Source organism: Pseudophryne corroboree, chromosome 4 (genome assembly GCF_028390025.1).
Source record: "Pseudophryne corroboree isolate aPseCor3 chromosome 4, aPseCor3.hap2, whole genome shotgun sequence".
Lineage (NCBI taxonomy): Eukaryota > Metazoa > Chordata > Amphibia > Anura > Myobatrachidae > Pseudophryne > Pseudophryne corroboree.
In genome coordinates this window covers 882,947,134-882,970,523 of record NC_086447.1, presented here as the reverse complement: position 1 = coordinate 882,970,523, position 23,390 = coordinate 882,947,134, and the positions used below count along the sequence as shown (strand labels likewise).

The 23,390-nt window shown below is 45.5% G+C and overlaps 1 long non-coding RNA gene across 2 annotated transcripts in view; it reads left to right on the top strand.

The window, feature by feature from the left end:
* Positions 1-22,311, top strand: part of LOC134911855 (uncharacterized) — a 93,464-nt gene extending 71,153 nt beyond the window's left edge. For both annotated transcript variants that reach the window (XR_010176902.1, XR_010176903.1), the window contains exon 3: positions 20,600-22,311. This is a non-coding gene — a long non-coding RNA (uncharacterized LOC134911855). The remainder of the gene's footprint in view (positions 1-20,599) is intronic.
* Positions 22,312-23,390: the final 1,079 nt, after the last annotated feature.

Below are 23,390 nucleotides of genomic sequence, written 5' to 3'. Positions count from 1 at the left end.
CAAAAGCCTGATGAGGGGAATGACCTGACTCAGGCTGGCAGTGTCTGAACTGACTTCACGTGTGGCAAGTTCAAAGGGCAGCAGAACCTTGCACAACGTTGAAATCATTCTCCACTGCGCTTGAGACAGGTGCATTCCACCTCCTATATCGTGCTCAATTGTATAGGCTTGAATGGCCTTTTGCTGCTCCTCCAACCTCTGAAGCATATATAGGGTTGAATTCCACCTCGTTACCACTTCTTGCTTCAGATGATGGCAGGGCAGGTTCAGGCGTTTTTGGTGGTGCTCCAGTCTTCTGTACGTGGTGCCTGTACGCCGAAAGTGTCCCGCAATTCTTCTGGCCACCGACAGCATCTCTTGCACGCCCCTCTCGTTTTTTAAATAATTCTGCACCACCAAATTCAAGGTATGTGCAAAACATGGGACCTGCTGGAATTTGCCCATATTTAATGCACACACAATATTGCTGGCGTTGTCCGATGCCACAAATCCACAGGAGAGTCCAATTGGGGTAAGCCATTCCGCGATGATCTTCCTCAGTTGCCGTAAGAGGTTTTCAGCTGTGTGCGTATTCTGGAAACCGGTGATACAAAGCGTAGCCTGCCTAGGAAAGAGTTGGCGTTTGCGAGATGCTGCTACTGGTGCCGCCGCTGCTGTTCTTGCGGCGGGAGTCCATACATCTACCCAGTGGGCTGTCACAGTCATATAGTCCTGACCCTGCCCTGCTCCACTTGTCCACATGTCCGTGGTTAAGTGGACATTGGGTACAGCTGCATTTTTTAGGACACTGGTGACTCTTTTTCTGAGGTCTGTGTACATTTTCGGTATCGCCTGCCTAGAGAAATGGAACCTAGATGGTATTTGGTACCGGGGACACAGTACCTCCAACAAGTCTTTAGTTGCCTCTGCAGTAATGATGGATACCGGAACCACGTTTCTCACCACCCAGGATGCCAAGGCCTCAGTTTTCCGCTTTGCAGCAGGATGACTGCTGTGATATTTCATCTTCCTCGCAAAGGACTGTTGGACAGTCAATTGCTTGGTGGAAGTAGTAAAAGTGGGCTTACGACTTCCCCTCTGGGATGACCATCGACTCCCAGCAGCAACAACAGCAGCGCCAGCAGCAGTAGGCGTTACACGCAAGGATGCATCGGAGGAATCCCAGGCAGGAGAGGACTCGTCAGAATTGCCAGTGACATGGCCTGCAGGACTATTGGCATTCCTGGGGAAGGAGGAAATTGACACTGAGGGAGTTGGTGGGGTGGTTTGCGTGAGCTTGGTTACAAGAGGAAGGGATTTACTGGTCAGTGGACTGCTTCCGCTGTCGCCCAAAGTTTTTGAACTTGTCACTGACTTATTATGAATGCGCTGCAGGTGACGTATAAGGGAGGATGTTCCGAGGTGGTTAACGTCCTTACCCCTACTTATTACAGCTTGACAAAGGCAACACACGGCTTGACAAATGTTGTCCGCATTTCTGTTGAAATACTTCCACACCGAAGAGCTGATTTTTTTGGTATTTTCACCAGGCATGTCAATGGCCATATTCCTCCCACGGACAACAGGTGTCTCCCCGGGTGCCTGACTTAAACAAACCACCTCACCATCAGAATCCTCCTTGTCAATTTCCTCCCCAGCGCCAGCAACACCCATATCCTCCTCATCCTGGTGTACTTCAACACTGACATCTTCAATCTGACTATCAGGAACTGGACTGCGGGTGCTCCTTCCAGCACTTGCAGGGGGCGTGCAAATGGTGGAAGGCGCATGCTTTTCACGTCCAGTGTTGGGAAGGTCAGGCATCGCAACCGACACAATTGGACTCTCCTTGTGGATTTGGGATTTCGAAGAACGCACAGTTCTTTGCTGTGCTTTTGCCAGCTTGAGTCTTTTCATTTTTCTAGCGAGGGGCTGAGTGCTTCCATCCTCATGTGAAGCTGAACCACTAGCCATGAACATAGGCCAGGGCCTCAGCCGTTCCTTGCCACTCCGTGTGGTAAATGGCATATTGGCAAGTTTACGCTTCTCCTCCGACAATTTTATTTTAGATTTTTTTAGTCCTTTTTTTACTGATATTTGGTGTTTTGGATTTTACATGCTCTGTACTATGACATTGGGCATCGGCCTTGGCAGACAACGTTGCTGGCATTTCATCGTCTCGGCCATGACTAGTGGCAGCAGCTTCAGCACGAGGTGGAAGTCGATCTTGATCTTTCCCTATTTTTGGAACCTCAACATTTTTGTTCTCCATATTTTAATAGGCACAACTAAAAGGCACCTCAGGTAAACAATGGAGATAGATGGATACTAGTATACTTATGGATGACGAGCGACTGCCGACACAGAGGTAGCTACAGCCGTGGACTACCGTACTGTGTCTGCTGCTAATATAGACTGGATGATAATGAGACAAAATTAAAATATATATATATATCACACTAGTACTGCAGCCGGACAGGTATATATTATGTAATGACGGAACTGCTGGACACTGTCTGTCAGACTCAGCACTGCAGACTCCTAAAGTAAGCTACTAGTATCAAGAAGATAGAAAGAAAAAAAAAACCACGGGTAGGTGGTATACAATTATGGATGGACGAGCGACTGCCGACACAGAGGTAGCTACAGCCGTGGACTACCGTACTGTGTCTGCTGCTAATATAGACTGGATGATAATGAGATAAAATTAAAATATATATATATATATATATATATATATATATCACACTAGTACTGCAGTCGGACAGGTATATATTATGTAATGACGGACCTGCTGGACACTGTCTGTCAGACTCAGCACTGCAGACTCCTAAAGTAAGCTACTAGTATCAAGAAGATAGAAAAAAAAGAAAAACCACGGGTAGGTGGTATACAATTATGGATGGACGAGCGACTGCCGACACAGAGGTAGCTACAGCCATGGACTACCGTACTGTGTCTGCTGCTAATATAGACTGGATGATAATGAGATAAAATTAAAATATATATATATATCACACTAGTACTGCAGCCGGACAGGTATATATTATGTAATGACGGACCTGCTGGACACTGTCTGTCAGACTCAGCACTGCAGACTCCTAAAGTAAGCTACTAGTATCAAGAAGATAGAAAAAAAAAAACCACGGGTAGGTGGTATACAATTATGGATGGACGAGCGACTGCCGACACAGAGGTAGCTACAGCCGTGGACTACCGTACTGTGTCTGCTGCTAATATAGACTGGATGATAATGAGATAAAATTAAAATATATATATATATCACACTAGTACTGCAGCCGGACAGGTATATATTATGTAATGACGGACCTGCTGGACACTGTCTGTCAGACTCAGCACTGCAGACTCCTAAAGTAAGCTACTAGTATCAAGAAGATAGAAAAAAAAAAACACGGGTAGGTGGTATACAATTATGGATGGACGAGCGACTGCCGACACAGAGGTAGCTACAGCCGTGGACTACCGTACTGTGTCTGCTGCTAATATAGACTGGATGATAATGAGATAAAATTAAAATATATATATATATATCACACTAGTACTGCAGCCGGACAGGTATATATTATGTAATGACGGACCTGCTGGACACTGTCTGTCAGCACTGCAGACTCCTAAAGTAAGCTACTAGTATTAAGAAGATAGAAAGAAAAAAAAACCACGGGTAGGTGGTATACAATTATGGATGGACGAGCGACTGCCGACACAGAGGTAGCTACAGCCGTGGACTAACGTACTGTGTCTGCTGCTAATAGAGACTGGATGATAATGAGATAAAATTAAAATATATATATATATCACACTAGTACTGCAGCCGGACAGGTATATATTATGTAATGACGGACCTGCTGGACACTGTCTGTCAGACTCAGCACTGCAGACTCCTAAAGTAAGCTACTAGTATCAAGAAGATAGAAAAAAAAAAACACGGGTAGGTGGTATACAATTATGGATGGACGAGCGACTGCCGACACAGAGGTAGCTACAGCCGTGGACTACCGTACTGTGTCTGCTGCTAATATAGACTGGATGATAATGAGATAAAATTAAAATATATATATATGTCACACTAGTACTGCAGCCGGACAGGTATATATTATGTAATGACGGACCTGCTGGACACTGTCTGCAGAATGCGTTTATAAAAACACCACACAACGAGTGTTTAACTTTTTCAGGCAGACAATCACAATATACTGGTGGTCAGCAGACAATCACAATACTGGTGGTCAGTGGTCACTGGTCAGTCACACTGGCAGTGGCACTCTGGCAGCAAAAGTGTGCACTGTACTTAAAATATGTACTCCTGCTATAACTGCTCCCCAGTCTCCCCCACAATTAAGCTGTGTGAGCAGTGAGCACTCAGCACAGTCAGATAATGATATACAGTATTACATATGATGCAGCACACTGGGCTGAGCACAGATATGGTATGTGACTGTGTCACACTGTGTATCGTTTTTTTTCAGGCAGAGAACGGATTAATTAAACTGGTGGTCACTGGTCACACTATCAGCAGCAAGTAGTACTCCTCCTAATAATATGCTCCCCAAAATTTGTGTCTCTCTCTAGTACTCTAGTCTAAACGGAGAGGACGCCAGCCACGTCCTCTCCCTATCAATCTCAATGCACGTGTGAAAATGGCGGCGACGCGCGGCTCCTTATATAGAATCCGAGTCTCGCGATAGAATACGAGCCTCACGAGAATCCGACAGCGGGATGATGACGTTCGGGCGCGCTCGGGTTAACCGAGCAAGGCGGGAAGATCCGAGTCGCTCGGCCCATTGTAAAAAAACCTGAAGTTCGGGCGGGTTCGGATTCCGAGGAACCGAACCCGCTCATCTCTAATACACACTCGATATTAAGTGTGTCTCCCCCTCTCCCCCGTGCTCCGTGTACCGCTCTCTGTACACGGAGACCGGGCTATGACACTGCGCCTTCCGGAAGCGCATTGGAGCAGGTGAACATGCCGCATAGAGCCGTGGAGCGGCCTATGCAAAATTAAAAGACCGGCGTGGCTCAGAGCGGCGGGAGAGGCACTTACACAGCGGCGCTGGAAGCGGCGGCGGACGGCTGAGGGCAGTGGCGGGCGGCACATACACACACAGTAATCTCACACAGCGGGGCGGCAGCATGAGCTGACCGCCCCTATCAACATACCTGGACCCTGTGGTGAGGGCAATGACGGGGCTTCTCTGTAAGCACTGTCAGCCTTTTACTGCAGGAGTCCTTTACGTGGTAGTGAGGGAGCTCTTCTAGAGAGGTCCGACACCCACAGCTGCTTCAGCAGCTTTCACTATCCCAGACCCTTGCCTTCCTGGAAGGGGGAAAGGGATGTGGCTTCAAACAAAAAATCAAAAAATCAATAATTGTGGACCAACTTCCACAAGCCTAGTTGCTCGGTGAGCACCGAAAAAACACTGAGGTACTCTCTGGATATGGAGGGGAGGTATAGTCAAATTTTAACTATTCAGTACCTAGTTCCTGTGGAACCGTCCATATCCCAAGAGTACTCCAGTGACCCCTAGTGGATGAAAAAGAAATCGGGAGACTTGTCTGCTCTTCCGGGGGGCCGGGAGGGTCACTTGATTTTTAGGAGCCTCCCGGCCATTCCGGGAGAGTAGGCAAGTATGGTGCAAGTCCCTGTAGCCCTGTCTGCATGGTTGTGTTTCAAAAGTAGGCAAGTATACCACTAGCTGGTCCATACGCAACTTCCAAGACTTTGGGCTAGTCATCTGCAGGTCTAGAAGTAACAAAGATTTGTGGCCTGGATATAGTATTCCTCCTACATCAGTCTGTGATACGTGTCAGACATTTTAGATCTCAGCCTGGTTATATACTGATTGCAAATGTAAATTTTTAAGGGTTTCACTATAAATTCCATCACATGTTCAACCTCTTCAGCCAGCTATGGGCCTAATTCAGACCTGATCGTTCTTCTGCAAATTTGCAGAGGTCTGCGATCAGATAGTCACCACCCAGGGAGAGTGAAAACCCGCCCCGTGCAAGTGTGCGAAAACATGTGTACGCCATGTGAAAACTTCACCAGACAGCGGACATCTGCAAATCCGTTCTCAGCTCACTCACCATCGAATGATTTTTCCAGTCTGTGCAGCACGTGCGCAGCCCAGGACTTATTCCTACAGTGCGAAACAAACAGGCTGATCGGGGCCGGAGCTGACGTCACGCAACGTCTGAAAACGCTTAGGAACACCTGCGTTTTTCCACACACTCCCAAAAAACGTCCAGTTACCACCCACAAATGTCTGCTTCCTGTCAATCACCTTGCGTACGCCTAGCAAGCTAAATTTTCGCACCATCCTGTTGCTGCTTGGGCTCCTGCTTGCGCATTGTTGTGCATACGCAAGCGCAGTCATTCGATAATCGGACGCTGTGCGATTTTGCACAACAGCGATCTGGTCTGAATTAGGTCCTATATCGCTATTTGTTCTACCCACTGTCAAAGTAATGGCATATGCTACAGTCTGCAAATCTCTTCAACCCGAGTGGCGTAAAATGCATTTGTGGCCGAGCAAAATGCAGACGACACATCTTCAACCACCATCTGTTCTTTCTTGCCATATTTGATGTTAATAAGCCGCTCATAACTTTATTGTGATTACATAAACCTTTTACTTAAGCTAGCTTATCACTAAATAAAACCACACCACACACTGAAATAAAGACACGGACACAGTAGCTGGAGTTAAAGGTCAGACGATGTTTATTAATCGCTGACCAACTCTTTAAACTAATAATTGAGGCCGAATTAGAATTGAATTGAATATATATTAACTTTAGTTTGGAGGATGGCAAACAGAAAACCGCTGCCAAACACCAGCACCCGTCACCTAGATGACAAACCACCAAACCAAGGAGGGGAGTACACATACCCCGCCTCCTTCCCGCATAACCCGCATTGTGCTGGCCTTACCCCTCTTTCTCTGGCAAACGTTCGGTTCCCGCAGGGGAACGTCTAAATGTCCAACCGCAAGAAAAGGACACACCTGCCGTCCATTTAAAGAGGGAGCCCCACAATGACCACTTATGCCTGTGTGACAGCTGGTTGGCAGCGATTTCCCGCCAATCTGGCTTTCAATAGCCCACAGCAAGAACAAAAAACGTAGACGCATTCTGGGAGGGCGGGCGGGCATAAACTGAAAGGCAAGAGGGAGTCTAGCAAGATGGCCACCCCCTATATACTAACCTAAGACCCTCCTCTTCATCCTGATGCACAACCCCTTAAACCAATAGGAAAAAACCAACCGGGAAAACTGATCTGCCTAGCAACTAGAGATGAGCGCCGGAAATTTTTCGGGTTTTGTGTTTTGGTTTTGGGTTCGGTTCCGCGGCCGTGTTTTGGGTTCGACCGCGTTTTGGCAAAACCTCACCGAATTTTTTTTGTCGGATTCGGGTGTGTTTTGGATTCGGGTGTTTTTTTCAAAAAACCCTAAAAAACAGCTTAAATCATAGAATTTGGGGGTAATTTTGATCCCAAAGTATTATTAACCTCAAAAAACATAATTTACACTCATTTTCAGCCTATTCTGAACACATCACACCTCACAATATTATTTTTAGTCCTAAAATTTGCACCGAGGTCGCTGTGTGAGTAAGATAAGCGACCCTAGTGGCCGACACAAACACCGGGCCCATCTAGGAGTGGCACTGCAGTGTCACGCAGGATGTCCCTTCCAAAAAACCCTCCCCAAACAGCACATGACGCAAAGAAAAAAAGAGGCGCAATGAGGTAGCTGTGTGAGTAAGATTAGCGACCCTAGTGGCCGACACAAACACCGGGCCCATCTAGGAGTGGCACTGCAGTGTCACGCAGGATGTCCCTTCCAAAAAACCCTCCCCAAACAGCACATGACGCAAAGAAAAAAAGAGGCGCAATGAGGTAGCTGACTGTGTGAGAAAGATAAGCGACCCTAGTGGCCGACACAAACACCGGGCCCATCTAGGAGTGGCACTGCAGTGTCACGCAGGATGTCCCTTCCAAAAAACCCTCCCCAAACAGCACATGACGCAAAGAAAAAAAGAGGCGCAATGAGGTAGCTGTGTGAGTAAGATTAGCGACCCTAGTGGCCGACACAAACACCGGGCCCATCTAGGAGTGGCACTGCAGTGTCACGCAGGATGGCCCTTCCAAAAAACCCTCCCCAAACAGCACATGACGCAAAGAAAAAAAGAGGCGCAATGAGGTAGCTGACTGTGTGAGTAAGATTAGCGACCCTAGTGGCCGACACAAACACCGGGCACATCTAGGAGTGGCACTGCAGTGTCACGCAGGATGTCCCTTCCAAAAAACCCTCCCCAAACAGCACATGACGCAAAGAAAAAAAGAGGCGCAATGAGGTAGCTGTGTGAGTAAGATTAGCGACCCTAGTGGCCGACACAAACACCGGGCCCATCTAGGAGTGGCACTGCAGTGTCACGCAGGATGTCCCTTCCAAAAAACCCTCCCCAAACAGCACATGACGCAAAGAAAAAAAGAGGCGCAATGAGGTAGCTGTGTGAGTAAGATTAGCGACCCTAGTGGCCGACACAAACACCGGGCCCATCTAGGAGTGGCACTGCAGTGTCACGCAGGATGGCCCTTCCAAAAAACCCTCCCCAAACAGCACATGACGCAAAGAAAAAAAGAGGCGCAATGAGGTAGCTGACTGTGTGAGTAAGATTAGCGACCCTAGTGGCCGACACAAACACCGGGCACATCTAGGAGTGGCACTGCAGTGTCACGCAGGATGTCCCTTCCAAAAAACCCTCCCCAAACAGCACATGACGCAAAGAAAAAAAGAGGCGCAATGAGGTAGCTGTGTGAGTAAGATTAGCGACCCTAGTGGCCGACACAAACACCGGGCCCATCTAGGAGTGGCACTGCAGTGTCACGCAGGATGTCCCTTCCAAAAAACCCTCCCCAATCAGCACATGATGCAAAGAAAAAGAAAAGAAAAAAGAGGTGCAAGATGGAATTATCCTTGGGCCCTCCCACCCACCCTTATGTTGTATAAACAAAACAGGACATGCACACTTTAACCAACCCATCATTTCAGTGACAGGGTCTGCCACACGACTGTGACTGATATGACGGGTTGGTTTAGACCCCCCCCCAAAAAAGAAGCAATTAATCTCTCCTTGCACAAACTGGCTCTACAGAGGCAAGATGTCCACCTCATCTTCACCCTCCGATATATCACCGTGTACATCCCCCTCCTCACAGATTATCAATTCGTCCCCACTGGAATCCACCATCTCAGCTCCCTGTGTACTTTGTGGAGGCAATTGCTGCTGGTCAATGTCTCCGCGGAGGAATTGATTATAATTCATTTTAATGAACATCATCTTCTCCACATTTTCTGGATGTAACCTCGTACGCCGATTGCTGACAAGGTGAGCGGCGGCACTAAACACTCTTTCGGAGTACACACTTGTGGGAGGGCAACTTAGGTAGAATAAAGCCAGTTTGTGCAAGGGCCTCCAAATTGCCTCTTTTTCCTGCCAGTATAAGTACGGACTGTGTGACGTGCCTACTTGGATGCGGTCACTCATATAATCCTCCACCATTCTATCAATGTTGAGAGAATCATATGCAGTGACAGTAGACGACATGTCCGTAATCGTTGTCAGGTCCTTCAGTCCGGACCAGATGTCAGCATCAGCAGTCGCTCCAGACTGCCCTGCATCACCGCCAGCGGGTGGGCTCGGAATTCTGAGCCTTTTCCTCGCACCCCCAGTTGCGGGAGAATGTGAAGGAGGAGATGTTGACAGGTCGCGTTCCGCTTGACTTGACAATTTTGTCACCAGCAGGTCTTTCAACCCCAGCAGACCTGTGTCTGCCGGAAAGAGAGATCCAAGGTAGGCTTTAAATCTAGGATCGAGCACGGTGGCCAAAATGTAGTGCTCTGATTTCAACAGATTGACCACCCGTGAATCCTTGTTAAGCGAATTAAGGGCTGCATCCACAAGTCCCACATGCCTAGCGGAATCGCTCCGTGTTAGCTCCTTCTTCAATGCCTCCAGCTTCTTCTGCAAAAGCCTGATGAGGGGAATGACCTGACTCAGGCTGGCAGTGTCTGAACTGACTTCACGTGTGGCAAGTTCAAAGGGCATCAGAACCTTGCACAACGTTGAAATCATTCTCCACTGCACTTGAGACAGGTGCATTCCACCTACTATATCGTGCTCAATTGTATAGGCTTGAATGGCCTTTTGCTGCTCCTCCAACCTCTGAAGCATATAGAGGGTTGAATTCCACCTCGTTACCACTTCTTGCTTCAGATGATGGCAGGGCAGGTTCAGTAGTTTTTGGTGGTGCTCCAGTTTTCTGTACGTGGTGCCTGTACGCCGAAAGTGTCCCGCAATTCTTCTGGCCACCGACAGCATCTCTTGCACGCCCCTGTCGTTTTTTAAAAAATTCTGCACCACCAAATTCAAGGTATGTGCAAAACATGGGACGTGCTGGAATTGGCCCAGATTTAATGCACACACAATATTGCTGGCGTTGTCCGATGCCACAAATCCACAGGAGAGTCCAATTGGGGTAAGCCATTCCGCGATGATCTTCCTCAGTTGCCGTAAGAGGTTTTCAGCTGTGTGCGTATTCTGGAAAGCGGTGATACAAAGCGTAGCCTGCCTAGGAAAGAGTTGGCGTTTGCGAGATGCTGCTACTGGTGCCGCCGCTGCTGTTCTTGCGGCGGGAGTCCATACATCTACCCAGTGGGCTGTCACAGTCATATAGTCCTGACCCTGCCCTGCTCCACTTGTCCACATGTCCGTGGTTAAGTGGACATTGGGTACAGCTGCATTTTTTAGGACACTGGTGACTCTTTTTCTGAGGTCTGTGTACATTTTCGGTATCGCCTGCCTAGAGAAATGGAACCTAGATGGTATTTGGTACCGGGGACACAGTACCTCCAACAAGTCTCTAGTTGGCTCTGCAGTAATGATGGATACCGGAACCACGTTTCTCACCACCCAGGATGCCAAGGCCTCAGTTATCCGCTTTGCAGTAGGATGACTGCTGTGATATTTCATCTTCCTCGCAAAGGACTGTTGAACAGTCAATTGCTTACTGGAAGTAGTACAAGTGGGCTTACGACTTCCCCTCTGGGATGACCATCGACTCCCAGCGGCAACAACAGCAGCGCCAGCAGCAGTAGGCGTTACACGCAAGGATGCATCGGAGGAATCCCAGGCAGGAGAGGACTCGTCAGACTTGCCAGTGACATGGCCTGCAGGACTATTGGCATTCCTGGGGAAGGAGGAAATTGACACTGAGGGAGTTGGTGGGGTGGTTTGCGTGAGCTTGGTTACAAGAGGAAGGGATTTACTGGTCAGTGGACTGCTTCCGCTGTCACCCAAAGTTTTTGAACTTGTCACTGACTTATTATGAATGCGCTGCAGGTGACGTATAAGGGAGGATGTTCCGAGGTGGTTAACGTCCTTACCCCTACTTATTACAGCTTGACAAAGGGAACACACGGCTTGACACCTGTTGTCCGCATTTCTGGTGAAATACCTCCACACCGAAGAGCTGATTTTTTTGGTATTTTCACCTGGCATGTCAACGGCCATATTCCTCCCACGGACAACAGGTGTCTCCCCGGGTGCCTGACTTAAACAAACCACCTCACCATCAGAATCCTCCTGGTGAATTTCCTCCCCAGCGCCAGCAACACCCATATCCTCCTCATCCTGGTGTACTTCAACACTGACATCTTCAATCTGACTATCAGGAACTGGACTGCGGGTGCTCCTTCCAGCACTTGCAGGGGGCGTGCAAATGGTGGAAGGCGCATGCTCTTCACGTCCAGTGTTGGGAAGGTCAGGCATCGCAAACGACACAATTGGACTCTCCTTGTGGATTTGGGATTTCAAAGAACGCACAGTTCTTTGCGGTGCTTTTGCCAGCTTGAGTCTTTTCAGTTTTCTAGCGAGAGGCTGAGTGCTTCCATCCTCATGTGAAGCTGAACCACTAGCCATGAACATAGGCCAGGGCCTCAGCCGTTCCTTGCCACTCCGTGTGGTAAATGGCATATTGGCAAGTTTACGCTTCTCCTCCGACAATTTTATTTTAGGTTTTGGAGTCCTTTTTTTTCTGATATTTGGTGTTTTGGATTTGACATGCTCTGTACTATGACATTGGGCATCGGCCTTGGCAGACGATGTTGCTGGCATTTCATCGTCTCGGCCATGACTAGTGGCAGCAGCTTCAGCACGAGGTGGAAGTGGATCTTGATCTTTCCCTAATTTTGGAACCTCAACTTTTTTGTTCTCCATATTTTATAGGCAGAACTAAAAGGCACCTCAGGTAAACAATGGAGATGGATGGATTGGATACTAGTATACAATTATGGACGGACTGCCACGGTTAGGTGGTATAAAAAAACCACGGTTAGGTGGTATATATTATAATAATAATACAATTATGGATGGACGGACTGCCTGCCGACTGCCGACACAGAGGTAGCCACAGCCGTGAACTACCGCACTGTACACTGGTTGATAAAGAGATAGTAGTATACTCGTAACAACTAGTATGACACTATGACGACGGTATAAAGAATGAAAAAAAAACCACGGTTAGGTGGTATATATTATAATAATAATACAATTATGGATGGACAGACTGCCTGCCGACTGCCGACACAGAGGTAGCCACAGCCGTGAACTACCGCACTGTACACTGGTTGATAAAGAGATAGTAGTATACTCGTAACAACTAGTATGACACTATGACGACGGTATAAAGAATGGAAAAAAAACCACGGTTAGGTGGTATATATTATAATAATAATACAATTATGGATGGACGGACTGCCTGCCGACTGCCGACACAGAGGTAGCCACAGCCGTGAACTACCGCACTGTACACTGGTTGATAAAGAGATAGTAGTATACTCGTAACAACTAGTATGACACTATGACGACGGTATAAAGAATGAAAAAAAAACCACGGTTAGGTGGTATATATTATAATAATAATACAATTATGGATGGACGGACTGCCTGCCGACTGCCGACACAGAGGTAGCCACAGCCGTGAACTACCGCACTGTACACTGGTTGATAAAGAGATAGTAGTATACTCGTAACAACTAGTATGACACTATGACGACGGTATAAAGAATGGAAAAAAAACCACGGTTAGGTGGTATATATTATAATAATAATACAATTATGGATGGACGGACTGCCTGCCGACTGCCGACACAGAGGTAGCCACAGCCGTGAACTACCGCACTGTACACTGGTTGATAAAGAGATAGTAGTATACTCGTAACAACTAGTATGACACTATGACGACGGTATAAAGAATGAAAAAAAAACCACGGTTAGGTGGTATATATTATAATAATAATACAATTATGGATGGACGGACTGCCTGCCGACTGCCGACACAGAGGTAGCCACAGCCGTGAACTACCGCACTGTACACTGGTTGATAAAGAGATAGTAGTATACTCGTAACAACTAGTATGACACTATGACGGTATAAAGAATGGAAAAAAAACCACGGTTAGGTGGTATATATTATAATAATAATACAATTATGGATGGACGGACTGCCTGCCGACTGCCGACACAGAGGTAGCCACAGCCGTGAACTACCGCACTGTACACTGGTTGATAAAGAGATAGTAGTATACTCGTAACAACTAGTATGACACTATGACGACGGTATAAAGAAAGAAAAAAAAATACCACGGTTAGGTGGTATATATTGTAATACAATTATGGATGGACGGACTGCCTGCCGAGTTCCGACTGCCGACACAGAGGTAGCCACAGCCGTGAACTACCGCACTGTAATGTGTCTGCTGCTAATATAGACTGGTTGATAAAGAGATAGTATACAATACATACAACAATATACTACTATACTGGTGGTCAGGCACTGGTCACCACTAGTCACACTGGCAGTGGCACTCCTGCAGCAAAAGTGTGCACTGTTTAATTTTAAATTAATATAATATTATGTACTCCTGGGGGCTCCTGCTATAACAACCTGCAGTGCTCCCCAGTCTCCCCCACAATTATTATAAGCTTTGCCTTTTATACATTGATGTGCAGCACACTGGGCTGAGCTGAGTGCACACAGACTGAGTCACACTGTGTGACTGGCTGCTGCTGTGTATCGTTTTTTTTCAGGCAGAGAACGGATATAGCAGAGAACGGATATATTAAAATAAATAAAAGTTAACTAACAACAACTGCACTGGTCACTGTGGTAAACTCTGTCTGACTCTGCACAATCTCTCTCTCTCTTCTAATCTAATTTCTAATGGAGAGGACGCCAGCCACGTCCTCTCCCTATCAATCTCAATGCACGTGTGAAAATGGCGGCGACGCGCGGCTCCTTATATAGAATCCGAGTCTCGCGAGAATCCGACAGCGTCATGATGACGTTCGGGCGCGCTCGGGTTAACCGAGCAAGGCGGGAGGATCCGAGTCTGCTCGGACCCGTGAAAAAAACATGAAGTTCGTGCGGGTTCGGTTTCAGAGAAACCGAACCCGCTCATCTCTACTAGCAACTGCTTAGTCATTTAACAACCAATCACAAAAAGTTGATCGCTTATATGGCCTCAGGCTTATGCAGCCTTCAGCTTATCTAAACTGAATTCCAGCAGATGAGGTTAATGCGTCTGACAAGACGACTGCTCTAATACAGACACTGTGTATTCATCTTCTATATACTCAGAGTCCTGATTCAGTATTAATGATCACCATCTTTTCTTCATTATAAGCTGGAGCGGGGCGTGTAAGCAAAGGTCAGCTGTTATCCGCATTAATGTATAAATAATCCCTGAGCAGTAATAACAGCTAAGCTTGATGTCAGCGGCGTAATAATAACGCTCCTCCAATTGTGGAAACAAAGCTTTTATTTTCCAAGGCGGCAAAGTGATTCCTGTTTGGCTGATATCTTCAAGTGGATTAAATTGCGTTTGTGTGTGTGCGCTCGCAGGCGGAAAATTAGGTCTAATCATACATTTTTATTTCGGGGCTGACACTCTCCTTGCGTCGCAGTAGGATTACAGGAAAATAAGTCAGGACCACACAAGAGTAATTAAATACAGAGCTGTCTGGGTAGATTGTGTCCACGGATCCTGACTTACTGTACTGTCTGGCTCTTACAGACAGAGACCCAAACTTCTGTTTGCGTACAAAGAACCGAAAAGGCATTGGGGGGTCATTCCGAGTTAATCGCTCGCTAGCAGTTTTTAGCAGCCATGCAAATGCTATGCCGCCGCCCACTGGGAGTGTATTTTAGCTTAGCAGAAGTGCGAACGTTTTTATCGCAGAGCACCTGCAAACATTTTTTTGTGTAGTTTCAGAGTACTGTAGCTCAAAACCTACTCAGCGCTTGCGATCACTTCAGACTATTCAGTTCCGGATTTGATGTCACACACCCGCCCAGCGTTCGCCCAGCCACGCCTGCATTTTCCCTGGCACGCCTGCGGTTTTCCGAACACTCTCTGGGTGGCAACTGACCATTTTCAGGAATGCCCACTTCATGTCAATCACTCTGCGGCAACCAGTGCGACTGAAATGCATCGTTAGACCCTGTGCAAAATGGCATCGTTCGTTGTGCCCGTACGTCGCACGTGCGCATTGCACCGCATGCGCAGAACGGCCATTTTTTAGCCTGATCGCTGCGCTGCGAACAAAATGCAGCTAGCGATCAATTCGGAATGACCCCTATTGTGCCTGTAACCAAGTATTTCACAGAGGGCATGGGCTGAAGACGTCTCCCGGGAAATTAATGGTAACTTTCTCAATAAATGAAGAATAAAAGATAGCCTTAATATCAAATACATTTAGATGAATAATATACAAGGAAAATGTAACTGATTCTCTGATTCCGCCACGTTTTTTGCTGCAGTCGCGTCCGTGTCTTATGCTAATGCCACGGCAGATTTCTTCTAAACTGAGATGCCCACTGAGATGGTGATTTTCCATCTCAATGCGTATTTAGATGCACCATCTGTCCCACCATCGTCACGCCAACCCTATGGTTCTCCATCTGAGTATTGCCTCCTGTGTGAGTGCCCGCTTTCATCTAGATGCCCATGAAATGCTTGTGTTGGCCTAGCCATCCCCTCTTACCTCTCGGAAATGGGCATTAAAATCCACAGACCCTGGGGCTTATGCAAAAGCCTGCGAGTTGCCCACTCTACGGAAATTGCAGCAAGTGTGCCTGTGTGTTTATTAAAGTATCAGTCATTTAAAAGGCAAATCCGAGCCAAAGCGAACTTCCGTGATCCAAGGGAATCCAAGCCCTGGCTCTGGTTTTCCCGCCTTGCTTGGATTTCAAATCGAGGCAAAACGTCATTATCCCGGCGTCGGATCTTGCCGTTTTGGATTTGATATATGTCTTTCCCGCAGAGATTCTGGGCATTTTCACACAGCACGCCGAAAGGAGAGCACACACTAGGCAGAAATGAATTAATATGTCAGTCCTGTATTATACTGGTGCACACACAGCCCAGACGCAGAAATGAATTAATATATTAGTCTTGTATCATACTGGTGCGCAGTCCAGAGCTCCTAAGGGCAGCGTTAACCATCATTAATCCTTTATCGGTGCACTAATTTTGTATTATTTTGTCACTGCCAGGTCCTCCTAATACAGGGGCGGTATTAACCCTTAGGTCACAGTGCACACTGGTATATTTTTTTTGATACTGCCTACATTGAAGCCCAGAGCTCCATATAGGGCAACATTAACCTTTGGTGCACGCTGGTGTATTTTGTCACTGTCTAGTATAAATTGCAGTCCAGAGCTCCTAATACATGGTAGCATTCCTTTTTTTTGTGCACAGTGCACGCTGGAGCCCGCAAAAGTTTTTGGTGAAGCTGGGATTCATTTGTGAAAAAAAAAAATTTTTTGTACAACTTGTGTGTGCTGTAGGAGCCGTACCCCACTGCGTTCATAAATGTAAGCACTGTGACTCCACAGTGTGAGTTTGTGAAGAAAAGTCAAACAAAAAAGTTTTCTTTATTCATTTTGGATAACTTTTGTGTTCAATAAAGCTCAGTGGCTGCCGTGCTGCACTGCATTCATAAATATAAGCACTGTAACTCCGCAGTGCGAGTTGTCATTTTGTGAAAAATGTGGGGAAAAAAGCTATTTTAATTTTTTTTGTACAACTTGTATGTTTAATAAATCTCAATAGGTGCCATGCTGCACTGCATTCATAAATATTAGCACCTTCAGATCTGTTCGCTTGCTAGCTATTTTTTGCAGCGCTGCGAACAGATAGACGCCGCCTTTAGGGGAGTGTATTTTAGCTTTGCAAGTGTGCGAATGCGTGTGCAGCCGCCCTGTACAAAAACAGCTTGTGTAGTGTCTGAGTAGCTCTGACCTTGCTCAGTCGCTGCGATCACATCAGCCTATTCGAGCCCGGAATTGACGTCAGACACCCGCCCTGCAAACGCTTTGACACACCTGCGTTTTTTCCAACCACTCCCAGAAAACTGTCAGTTGCCACCCACAAACGCCCTCTTCCTGTCAATCTCCTTGTAAATGGCTGTGCACATGGATTCTTCGCTAGAACCAGTGCACAAAGACGATCCGCTTTGTAACCATACGGCGTGCCTGCGCAATGCGGTGCATGCGCATGTGCAGTAGTTACCTGTTCGCTGCGCAGCGAAAAATGCTAGCGAGCGAACAGATCTGAAATAGGCCCCTTGACTCTGAAGTGTGAGCTGTCATTAGTGAAACAACAAAAAAAAACTGTTATTTTTTATAGTACAACTTGTGCGCTCAATAAAGCTCAGTAGTTGCTGTGCTGCGCAACTGCGTTAATAAAAATAAACATAGAGCACGATCAGTCAGTAGAAGATCAGTGACCAATTACTACTGCTGTGGCTGCTGCCAGTCATGATAGTACTACATCTCGGGAGACAGATAGTTAAGGAAATGGCACATAAAATCAAAATCACAATGTTAAAAAAGTGGTAGAGGTGTCACATTAAAAACTGACAAATTAGTGCCAAAAATAAAGAACACTAAGGCTGGAGAACAACCTGTATGTTCACAACTACATGAGGAAAGTCTAGTGGTGTCCACGTTAACTTTGACATTTCTCACACTGTACTCATAGAGGAGCATCCTTTCACCATTTCTGCACCATCTACAAATGTGCGGATGAGCAAATAAAGATGGTGATGATGACATAATACAAATTGAGGATGCTTGTGTGGAAGTGAGGGGAATATTTATTTACTATCTGAAGCTAATGAGGATGTTGATAATGCTGTTTGTGTAAGGCAGCCACCAGTGGCTGTAGATCTTTCCCATAATAAAAAGAAAGCCATTGTAATGCCTGGGCTTAAGGCCAAAAAAGCCACCTCTTGGGTGTGGGATTATTTTTAGCCAAAGCCTGGCAACATTTTGGAAGGCATCTGCTCCATTTGTAAGGCCAGAGTTAGTATGGCAACTCTTTCATGTTACTTCATTTGCGGCGAGCTCATAAAATGTATTTAACTAAATTATAATAATTTGAAATTAACACCCTCATCAACAACCTACTTTTTAGTGATCGGAGGTACTCCTTCCAAAAAATTGTTTTGTGGGGGCCCAAACAAACCAAGCACTTCAGGCACAAAAGTGGCAGTCCCTGTCGCTGAAGTGCTTAGTTTGTTAAACTGTACATGTCCTTTTTAATATACAACATAAAGGACAATTTCATGTTGCACCAGATTACTTTTCTCCTGTGTGGTGATGTTTCATACAGTAGATGTGCTATAAACTTCTGCGTGTTTGTGCTGCTGCTCTGTCGCTTAGTAACCAGCCAGTTTGCTGCAGCCTTTGGATAAACCTGGATGAAAACAATATTGCGAGCTGTGAAGTGGTCAGCATTGAATGGAAATGACTGGAAATTAATGTTATTGCATTTAATAATACTGTAGGAACAAAAATTATGTGATTTAGCTGTTTTTATACATTTAAAAAAAATGCAGATCCAAAATTAAAACACATGTGGGCTATTTTGGCAAAACCAAAACCAAAACAGGAAGTTAATACAGATTCAAAACCATAACACGGGGGTCGGCGCACATCAGTTTATATAGGCTTTCCATATTATCCCTTTAAACCAGAACACTTATGAATTGCACAGGATCTCCTGCTGCTTAAAATCAGGTGAAATGCAGGTTTGAAGTCAGCCAGCCACATAATCTATAAAATTCATGAGGGGATAGCATGGTAAGGTGACGTACAGTATATATATTGTGACAATAACACTGGAATAGGAGCAGGTATATTGCCCAAGGTTTCTAGCCTCTATATTTTAAAAACCCAAATCTGGTTAAGGGGTCCTGGGGTTTGGATGGAAAGAGAGGGCGGACTCCATCCATTAAGGCCCAGTTCGGGCTTTACAGATGGCTAATCAGTGATTTCAGCTGCATGAAAGTGTTATAAGTCTGCCAGCATGATTACTAGCTCTCTCATACTGCCTGGGGAAAAGGAGGCGAGAGAGACTCTGTGAGAGAAAACTGTTTATGGATACAAGTGAGCTATATACTTGGTGATACGTTACTTATGGTTTTGTAGTGTTAGTCAAGAGGGACTTATGTTTAGTTAGTGGCAGGTGGCAAGGTGTTTATTTTGATGTTTTATTTTTCTGCTTAATAAAACTGGTTGAGGCCAGTTGCATCAGAAACCTTGGACTTGTGTGATCTCTCAGCTGCTGTGCATTACTATGTACCCCAGGAGATGGTGCATGTTCCCTTTACCCCGTTACTATATATATATATATATATATATATATATATATATATGAACCAGCTATGCCCTCCAGCAGATTGTGGATACAAATTCCCCAAGATAATGGCGGCACTCGCGGGTCTTGCAGCATGAAACCTTAATTACAGCAGTCAGACGACTTCAGAACAGTCAACGTTTCATTTATTTTGAATAAATTTCATCAGGACATCATGATGTCGTGGTGAATTTACATATATATATATATATATATATATATATATTTAAAACACTTTTTAATGTACCTATTTATTATTATTATTAATGAATGTGCAATGTGCGTGCCATCTAGATCCCGCATTTTTTTTTTTGTTCTAAATTGTGGCAATAAAAAGATCATTAATGATTAATATGAGACTGTATGTCATTTACTCCCTTCACTTATATCATCAGGAGCCTGTCTTCACTGTCAGTTAATTAGTGATAATGCAACGCACTGCACAATATACTGTATTTGCAGCCCGGTGGTGACAGATTAACACACCAGTAAGAGACAACTGTGGCTTAAACAACACATCAGAGGTTTGTGCTAAATGTTATCCATGCAACTATATACCTCTAAAGGTTACATTTAACCAGTTTTGATTATAGTTTCCTAAATTTAGTCATGCTTCAAGTTAAGTTTTCCCCATGGCACTGTTTAGCTGAAACAACCCGGAGTGCTGAAATTTTATTTTACTATTTGACTAAAAAAAAAAGAAAAAATATTCCCAATGTGAGTCAGATAATGAAAAGTTCCCATTTCCTTTTGATTCAGTATCTTGACATATAGTTAGAATAATTGCAATAGTATCACATTATTTCAAGGCTTTTGAATTGATCTATTTTCAGATCCCGCAGTGGCGTTTGACAGACGAGCTGAGTGAATGTTCCAGCAGTGATGGAGGAACCCCGGTTACTGCTGGAGGTGGAGGAAGGGGGAACGCTGTGCATTGCATATTAAGGCAATTTGTTGCTCAGACCTTCAGAAATGACTGGTTTTAAACAAGGAAATGCACAGAAATATTTTGAATAGGTTCAGTCATAACCAAGTCGGATCACTTCAAGAAGGAATCATAAAATCTTGACAAGCTTCGATTTAAAGCGGAATATTTTACACAATGCCGCAGGCAATCTCGCCTGTGGCCCTGAATGAAGACGTGAGCTCTTCTGAATATACCGCGAAGGTGCTACTGGATTTCACTTTGCCTGGCGGCCGCTCCCTGTTATGGAATAATAATATCGAATAATAGAGTAGTCATTTTGCTAACACATAATATTCCCAAAGACTTACAATGCAATTCCGTGTCAGCCAGGTCCTCGCATAACAGCAGCCACCATCCGTCACTCCTCTGTCATGCGACAGAAAAACGGTTCTCCGCTGCCATTTTATGTTTCCAAAAATTACAGTCACAGCACTTTACCAAGAAAGTGTTTTCTATAAACTTGTCAAGGTGAGTTCTGACTTCCTGCTACCTCTGACAAGGTCTTCACTCAATGCAAATCTCCCCGCTCTGCATCCTGTCTCTGCAACACTTATCTGCATCAAACATGTCTGCTGACATCATTTTCCTAATTCTATTATCTATCAGCCACAACACGGCTGCCGGGCTCTGCAAGCCACAAGATATCAGAGCAGTCCAGGCCAGCCGCCCCTGTTTACAGATGGATTTCCCTCATGGTGTGATATTAGATGACCCCATTTGAAGTATAAACAGAGGATGCGGCCAGACTGCACTCACAGGACTGGAATATGGTTTATTTTGTGTATCATCACTAAGTGCTGCTAATTACAACAGGACTTTCTCTTTCTGCCTTAAATATTTTGTCAGCATTAAAAAAACAATTTTCGGGGACATTGAGCACATACGGGACTGGGAAGGCAGAGGAGCATGGGGGCTCCTTGGCATCTGGGGCAAATGCATATACAGTAGTGATGTCCTCCCCACCCCCACGGTGCAGAAGTATTCCCTGTGGGGATGGGTGAGTAAAAAAAAAAAATCACAACAGGGCAGGACTGTGGATGTATAACAGCCCTGTCATATTATTGTGTGCACGTAAAAATAGGAGGCGTGGTCCTGCCTCACGAGGGCATACCACAAGTTACTGGGGCCTGGCATGGCGGCACGTCTCCCTCCATCTCTCTGCGGTATGCTGGGCAGCCGAGCAGAGCGTTGGGAGGTGGAGCTGCACAGCCCCTGTCTATGTGAGCTGGGCTGCTGAGAAGTGTGATCAGACAGACCCTGATTTTTCTGTGTGGCAGGACCAGCCCCTCAGGCCGTCGATTCCTCTGGCATTTGCCAGAAGTGACTGATGGGGAGGTCATCCCTGCATCAGGGATAGTGTCTCACTGGGACTTGAAAGGCTCAATTGGAAATGTAATAGTAGGAGCCCCCAAAATAGTGCATGTTCAACGGGCAGAAGGGTCATGGCTAACCTTATTAGAACATAGAAGCACGCAGGTAGAGTAGCTTTTAGGTGGATACTCTGCATGGCTGTCAAATTTTTCCCTGGGGCAAACACACAGCACTGGACATGACTGGTGGCCCTTCCCGGACTATGCATGTCCGAGTGGGGGAGGGGGGGGGGGTAGAAGTGCAGATTAGGTCCGTCTTGGGAGGGGATGTGGAGCGTGAATATTGCAATGCCTGGGAGAGGGATAAAGAGGGGGCGTGTATAATGCATGTACTGGGAGGGAGAATAGATTGGGTTAGCCTATGTCTGGGGGCCGTCACATGCCTCTTGATGGGAGTCTGTGACTGTTAAGAAGCGCACCTGTAATAGGTGCGTATGTACACAGTAATGATGATGACAACTTGTGGTCCTACATAGGTGTATATGTACGGAGACTTACTTATATCCTTTTTTTAGTAATATTTGTTACCTGTTGACATGTAAGGAAATGGTTAAATGCTACAAGCTGACTCTTAACTGAGTGTTATTGTGCACGACTCTCCAAAATAACATATCTGTGTTATTGTGCATGACTAATTGACCTTAATAACACAGCATGTCAGAGCAAATATTATTCACCAACTTAAAGTTCAAACTTTCTAAATGACAGGTGCATGTTGTTTACTTTCCTCTATTAACAATTTTGCATGTGCCCAAGTATATCACTGTGTTATTGGAACATCACAATGCTGTACAGCTGTACACTACTTAGCCCAGGAGAGATTGATACCTTATCAAGTTGACTGCTGTTTATCTTCTATAAAACCTACAGTAGTCAACTTGTACACTAACGTCCTCACTCATATCTGCTACACACCCACTGTATCAACTTATAGGCATCTGCCAATAATACCAACACAGCCTCAGTCCCTATTTGTGAAGCAGACTTTGCGATAGATAGAATACTCCAGATACAAATGTTGCTTGTTTCACTGAATACATAGCAAACTCCATCGTGTACGACAATTAAGTGAGCAGGAGATTTTTATGAAGATAAGTTTACATCATGTCGTAAATGCAAATGGGAGTTTATTTAAGAACATAAGCGAGTTATTTTGATAAATGCGTCTGAGTGTTATAAGCAGAGGAGACAGCACATGAAATACAGTTATTAATACTTGTAAACAGGCTGCCTGACAACTAACAAGGAACACATTCTAATTGCCAAAATGAACAAGTCTGGAATCAT